General features: G+C 30.7%; 1 long non-coding RNA gene across 1 annotated transcript in view; it reads left to right on the top strand.

Moving 5' to 3' along the window:
• Positions 1–823: 823 nt before the first annotated feature.
• LOC120174101 overlaps positions 824–7,887 on the top strand; it is a 23,624-nt gene continuing 16,560 nt past the window's right edge. The window contains exon 1 of the long non-coding RNA XR_005521126.1: positions 824–835. This is a non-coding gene — a long non-coding RNA (uncharacterized LOC120174101). The remainder of the gene's footprint in view (positions 836–7,887) is intronic.

Raw genomic sequence — 7,887 nt, 5'->3', positions numbered from 1 at the left:
ATGTGTATGTATATGTATATGTGTATATGTATGTGTATATGTATGTGTATATGTATATGTATGTGTATGTGTATGTATATGTGTATGTGTATGTGTATGTGTATGTATGTATGTATGTGTATGTGTATGTGTATGTGTATGTATATGTATATGTATATGTATGTATATGTGTTGTGTATGTATATGTATGTATATGTGTATGTGTATGTGTATGTGTATGTGTATGTATATGTATATGTCTATGTATATGTATAACATACATTATATATGCATGCATCATATTATCATAACATTCATTATACATATTATATATATATATATAATTATTTTAAATTTTCCCCAACTTTTGAAATTAATGCAATTCAGTCCATTTTACAATTTTCCTCACATTTTACAATTTTTTTGATTTGATCCTTTTGTGTTGTTTATTGTATTTAAATTTTAATTTGTAATTTCATATTTGTTCAATTTAGTCCTTCAAATTATATTTGTATATGAAATTGACCCTACTTATTTATATTTTTGTAATTTACTTAAAACCCTATAAAATGTAAAAAACATAATAAACTTATTTTCAAAATTATGTTCACGAACTTTTTAAATGTATGCAATTTAGTCCATTTTTTATATTAATATCAGTTTCACATTTTATAATTAATTCAATTTCATCCCTCATCATTGCGTGTTGTTTAATTTATTCAATTTTCTATTTCCAATTTCATGTTTGTTCAATTTGGTACTTTATATATATATAAAGTATAAAGTCTATAATATAAAATAATAAAGTGTTTGGATATTAGTATTAAAGTATATGAATATAAGTATTAACTATAAAGTTTATTAATTATCATAATTAGTATTTTATTATAACATTTAAAAATTAATCATATTAATTTTTATTATTTATTATAAACTCAAAATATCACAATTTTATTAAAATCTTATATTTCATTAGTGGTAATATATAAGTTAGGTAAATACCATATCAGGTCATTAACAAGTCGGATCATTTACAACTCAGGTTGAAAACAGGTCGGGTAATACCAGTTATTTACCACGTCAATATCGGGTTCGGGTTCATATCAATCGGATGCATGTCAGGTTTGAGTATCATATTTTCGGTTCAATTCGGGTTCAGGTCATTCTCAGATCGGGTGCAGGTCGGGTTTAGATCCATAATTTCCAGGTCCAACTCGAGTCAATTTCATATTACCATAGCGTAGGTCAAAAATAATTTTGACACAAGTCGGCTTCAGTCAGTTTTACAGGTCGAGTCAGCTTTTTACACCCCTAGTTGTAGTTGATGCACTTAGCCGAAAAAACTTTCATAACCTTGTGAGCTTTGGATGCACATTTATCTTTAAAGGAAAATAGTTGCATTGTTGGCTGAGTTAAGGATCAAGCCGATGATTTTGGATCGAATAAAGGAACTACAAGATAAAGGTGACAAATGTTTATTAAGGATTGAACAAGTGGAAAAAGGTGAAACTAAAGACTTTGAAGTCAATTCTAATGAATGCTTGTATTATCGAGAAAGAATATGCATTCACGATGGTGAGGAGTTAAAGAAATATATTCTTTCTGAGGCACATTATAGCCCGTTGACTATGCACCCATATAGGAACAAGATATATCAGGACCTAAAAAGTCGGTATTGGTGGCCTGGTATGGAAAGAGCCATCACATAGTTTGTTTCAACATGTTTGACATTCAACAAGTAAAAGCGGAACATCAAATGCCATCAAGATTAATGCAACCGATTTCTATTTCTGAGTGGAAGTGGGAACGAGTTACTATAGATTTTGTTATAGGGCTACCTTTGACACACAACAAGAAAGACCCAATTTCGGTGATAGTTAACAGATTAACCAAGACAACACATTTCATTCTAGTGAGAATGGATTACTCATTGGAAAAGTATGTTGAGTTGTATATAAAAGAAATAGTTTGGTTTTATGGTGTGCTTGTATCGATAGTATCTGAAAGGGATCCAAGGTTTACTTCAAGATTTTGAAAGTCATTGCACGAAGCTTTGGGTACTTGATTGAATCTTAGCATGGATTTCAATCTGTAGACAGATGGACAGTCTGAATGGACTATTCAGATTTTGGAGGATATGCTGAGGGCATTGTGATCGAGTTCAAAGGATTGTGGGAAAAGTATTTAAATTTATAAGAATTTGCATAAAACAACAGCTATCAAACAACATCAAGATTGCTCCGTACAAAGCTTTATATTGGAGAAAGTGTTGAACATCATTGAATTGATTCAAGTTAAAAGATCAAGATCTAGTTTGCCCTGATTTATTGAAAGAGGTTAAAGATAAGTGGATAATCCAAGATGATCTCAAGATAGCATCTAATTGGCATAAGTCTTATGCAAACTTGAAAAGAAAAGAGATCAAATTTCAAGAAGGTGATAAAGTCTTTCTTAAAGTATCACCCTGGAAAAAGATACTGCGATTTGGGCATAAAGGAAAGTTAAGTCCAAGATTCGTTGGACCTTATGAGATCTTAAAGAGAGTTGGACCAATGGCTTACCAGTTGGCGTTACCTTCGAAAATGGAAAAAATTCATAACGTTTTTCATCTGTCGATGCTCAGGAAGTATCGATCGGATCCTTCGCATGTCATTACACCGGAGAAGATCGAGATCCAACCAGATTTGACTTGCAAAGAAGAACCAGTGAAAATTTTGGCTAGATGAATCAAGGAACTATGGTACAAGACTATTCCTCTAATCAAAGTCCTTTGACATAATCATAAAGTCGAGGAGGCTACCTAGGAAAGAGAGGAGAACATGGAAAAACAATATCTGCACCTCTTTACATCAAGTATGTATTAAAATTCATGGTTGAATTTTTATTTAGGGGGAGAATTGTAATACCCAAATTTTGTTTAGTGACCAAAATATAAGTTTTGAACGTTTAATGGCCAAAATATAAAATTGGGTAACGTACAGGGACCTAAGTGGTTATTTTCCCAAAAAATAATTTTTATTCCATAAATTGATAGTTTACTCTTGAGGATGGGGCTATATGGAAATCAGATTCTTGATCCAAAAATTTTGTTAAAAACTAAAAAGGGTTAAAGTCATAAAAAATTCGGTAAATCGGATAGAATAAAAATTTTGAGAAAAAAATTTAAGGATGATAAATTAGGTTTAAAAATATTACTTCCAATTTTAAAATGATGGAAAATAATATAAATCATTGGATTAGAGAATTTATTTCCATACTCAATTTGGACTATTGGATTTAAGTGGCAAGATTGAAGTTTTTAAAAAGTTGCATGGATAAAATGGCAAAGGGGTAAAATATTTTGTTCATCTTTGACTTTTGAAATATGATAAGGGTCATGTGGGTTTGGTGGTAATTATAATGTTTCATTAAGGGTAAAATGGTCTTTTTCCCAATTAAATAAATTTAATATTCTTTTAAAATTAAATAAAAGATAAATTTACATGATATTACTTAGAAGTTTCATGTAATCTTCCCCATTTTTATATCCAAGACGTGAACATCATCCTAAGGTAAGATAAAATTTCTTTTTTATTTTTGAGCAATTTCCTTGGATTTTAGATCGAGTCGTGAAATAGAAATTTTTTTTATTCGAAAAACGCTATTATTTGGTACCATTTATGCATACTAATATTGCTTGTGTTCAAAGATCCCAAATCCTAAGGTTTATGTTCATATTAGGTTTTACGAAATTGATGATGGATTTTGATGTTTTTGAGGTTGTAGATTCATTTCCAAGCTTCTTTGATGATTAAAACATGCTCAAACCTCTTAGAAATGCTATTGGTATTTTTGACCTAACCCTAAAATTTAGGGAAGTTTGTGTTTTGATGAAATTTGATTAGGGGATTGATTGTAGAGAGTTTATAATGTTGAATTGAGGTTGATTTCATGTTCGAATAGAATCGAAATCAAGTAAAACCCATGAAAGCCCTAGTCTTGGGTACTTGAAGCATTTAACCTTGTCTTTAGAGGATGAGAAAAATTATGGAATAATTATGTAGGGGCTAGAAATGATATATGCAGTATTTTACAAGACATAGAAAATTTGGGGGACCATTTTGTAATTTTATGAAAGTTAGGGGACCTATTCAAAATTATGAAAAGTTGCAGGTGAAAGTGTAGTTGTTCAAAAGTTGTTTTAGCTTGCTGAAAATTGCTTTTTAAGTGTTGGAATTTAAGTTGAAATGTGAAATTGGATCATTTTTGAAGCTTGGTAAGTTAGGTGATTAGTACAGAAATTTTGAATAGTTTGAGGGCTTTAAAGATGAGTTTTTTAATTGTTAATGTACTTGGATGGTAATAATCTCAATGTTGGAATTCTAGTAATGAAATTTAAGTGAGTAAAATGGTGAAGGACCATTTTACATAAATCGTAAAAGTTGGTGCCAATATTAAAGAAATTAATAAATATTGAAGTATGTTGATATCGAATAAGTTTCGAATATATCTTATGGATTGTTGTTTTGGAATTTAATTATGTTAGTACAATACTAGCATATGTTTCAATATGAAATTGTGACTTTGTACATATTGTCATTGACTTCGTGATCGAAGGGAATCTAGTATAAATTGATCAAGTTTGCAACTTAGTGAGGCAAATCTTTTGAAATATATAAAGTGTCAAGGTGAGTGTAATGCATGCATGAAATTATACATGGATGTTTTATACATCATTAGGAAGACTTGCAACAATCCTACCTTGTTTATATTGGCATGATATTTATGTCATTTATCATACATTTGACATATTCTAAATATGTCAAATGTTGAATATGAAAAATGCATTGATCATTGGTTATTACATATAATGTTTGTCATGAATATATATGATATTTATCATGAATGTTATTGCGGGTATGAACTGCCCAATTTTAGATTGTATTAATATACTTTGCCATGGATGGATTAAATAAATATAGATTATATGCCCAAGTATGTTATTGAGGGTCGACAGTATTGATGGCATGCCATGGAGTCTAGCAGCTGCATATTAAACCGTACTAAAGGATACCTAGTGTTGATGGTGGGCAAGGCCTTATGTGTCATATTCGGGACCGTACTAAAGAATACCTAGTGTGGGTTAGTACTAAAGGATACCTAGTGCTGATGGTGGAAATGACCTCCCGTGTTATATTGGTTTAGCACTTTGGTGCATATTTGACTCGTGTACCAGAGTCCTTATAGGTTTATATATTGGGATATGGTTATTGATAATACTTTTATATTGCATTTTTATCATGTTTATCATGGTAACATGATGGGTATCCAGGTAAGATGATCATACTACAATTGACAATGACATTCAGTTACATGAATGTGACATATTGTATTGTTTACTATTTTAATTGCCTCACTAAATATATACTTAGCATGTGATTATTTTCACGTGTAGGTAAAAAGTAGGAGTAGGAGTAAGGAATACTGAGCAACCCCAAGCATCGAGGAGTATATTACAATATCAGTAAGACATCCTTCGATGTGATTTTGACTTATTTAGTGGCATGTACTTATTAAATATCCTAGTTGCTCTGTTAACCTATTTTGGAACTGGTTTGTAATGGCTAAACTAAAAATGCTTAACTATGGTTTACTAAAATTAGTATTATTTAGCATTATCAGTATGAAAGGACACTTTTATATTATAACATGATTTAAAATATTATGATTAAATATTTTATATTAATGGTTATAAAGCTGGTATTGTTTGAAAGAAATAAAATTTTTCCCAGTTTGACTTAAGAAATGTTTTAAATAACTGATTTGACATTTGTAACTCATATTGGTTCGCGTATACGGGTTATGGGTGTTACACAAATGTCTAGGGGTTCTTATCGAGCGAGTTGATTGCGAGTTGAGCAGTGCTCGACTCTTTCTCGTTAAAAAAATTATTGCTCAACTTGACTCATTTCTCTTTAAGCTCGTTAAAATTTTGATCATGCTTGTTAAAAAAACTTGTTTCTCGACTCGTTGGTCGCCTCATTGGTCTTTAAGTTCACCAAATTTTTTACCTTATTTTCTTAACAATAGGAAAAGTATACTAATATTATATATAGATTAATATAATATAATTAATAAATTTAACCAAAAAATCAAAAGAGTGTATGAAGCAAAAAGTAACAATCCATAATATATTAAAATAATAAATATGGTTTGATTTTGGGTATAGTAAAATATTAATTAATAATTTCATTTTTTTTATTAGAAAAATAATATATTAGCTATGTATTATCTTTTTTTTGTATATTATTAAAATATTATTTTTTAATGAAACAATTTTTTAAGATAACTACTAAAAATTATAGTATAAAAACTTAACGAGTTGCTCGCAAACTTAGTGAGTCAAGTAAGACTTTGCTAGACTCAACTCATTATGTTCCCAAGTCGAGCTCGAGTTCAAGTCGAGTCAACCTGAGTAAAGTTTTGGTCCAGTTTGAACTGCTTACTAGCTGGTCAACTCATTAAGTACCCCTACAAATGTCATGGTCATGCAAATGCAAGGAAGCAGAAAATCAAAATAGAAAGTAAGTTAATATCCACAAAATAATAAGAAATATCTTTAAAGAATAAAACCTACCTGATAATCCCGTAAAAAGGCAATATTTTATGCCTTTTACTTACTTTATTGGTTATTTAAAAGCTCATTTCATATCATCTAGTTATATTTTGGTCATATAATTGCATGTGGTGTAAATGTTTTGCTGCAACAAATTCTTTATTTTAAAAGTGATACTGCTGAAGGGAAACGTCTTGTTTAGTGGAATTGTACAAGTAAAGAAAACAAAGGAGAAGTTATGGTTGTCGTAGCATTTTGGATAAGGAGATATGAAGGATTGCTGAGCTAATGAAGAAGAAATGTCACAACAATTTTGGATAGCAAGTTTGGGCGTAGAAAAATACAAAATAGCAAAAAATATCAAGCTGCCATATTGTCCAGCCACACGTGTTACACTGTCATGCTGTCACTTTTAGGACCACTTGCCGCCTGCCCTTTCTATTAACGTGAAGTGCATGAATAGTAGGGTACAAAGGGAATTTTTGGGCCCAAAACACTAGAAAATTCCCTATTATAAATACCTAAAGGTACCATATATTTAAGAGAACTTTTGAGAGGTGACCTAAGAGAGAAGGGTGAAAGGCGACTGTACCAAACTTTCATTTTTCTTTATTCTTCAACCTTTTTCATGGTGTCTTCCATAATCGAGCTTCGAAGGAGTAGCAGCTAGGACCTTGAGAGAGACTGGCTCGCTAAAGTGGTTCATGGTGGTGGTTCTAAATGTCATGGCAACAGATCATTTGGGATTTTTCTTCTCCTTATTCTTTTATTTCTTTATTTGATATGGGTTTTTACTTAGTGTTGATGATGGATGAACTTAGCTACGCCATGAACTAATTTATTTGGAATTGGATTTACCTTGAACTATTTTTATTTTGTGTTAATGAATAGTTGACTTTTTATATTTAAATTTTGTTTTGCTCATTGTTTATACTTTAAATACTTAGTATTGTAAGAGCTTCGAGAGTTAGTCATTTACTAAGTATAAGTGCTTAATATCAAGAGGTTAGGCTAGATCGACATGAGTAATGTAACTAAATCAAGATGGTGAAGTTCTAATCCTCCTTACATATAAGAAGAAGGTTTCAAATGACTGCAAGGGGTAGGACATAATCGATGGGATTGTGTTGTAGTTTACACTGAGAGGTATTGTCATAACAATTTTCTGTCAGGTTCTTTACAAGAGTTAGCCTAGGAGCACTATTAGTAAAACCTGTTGAGCAGCGTACTCATATGAAGCTTAAACCATTCTACACACAGAATATTAAATGACATAGAAAATCCAACCATTTACCCTTATAGAAGCTTGATTG

The sequence above is a fragment of the Hibiscus syriacus genome, unplaced genomic scaffold (assembly GCF_006381635.1).
Source record: "Hibiscus syriacus cultivar Baekdansim isolate YM2019G1 unplaced genomic scaffold, ASM638163v2 tig00112000_pilon, whole genome shotgun sequence".
In the NCBI taxonomy this organism is placed as follows: Eukaryota; Viridiplantae; Streptophyta; class Magnoliopsida; order Malvales; family Malvaceae; genus Hibiscus; species Hibiscus syriacus.
The sequence above is the reverse complement of the archived record's forward strand: the minus strand, read 5'-3'. Positions and strand labels throughout refer to the sequence as shown.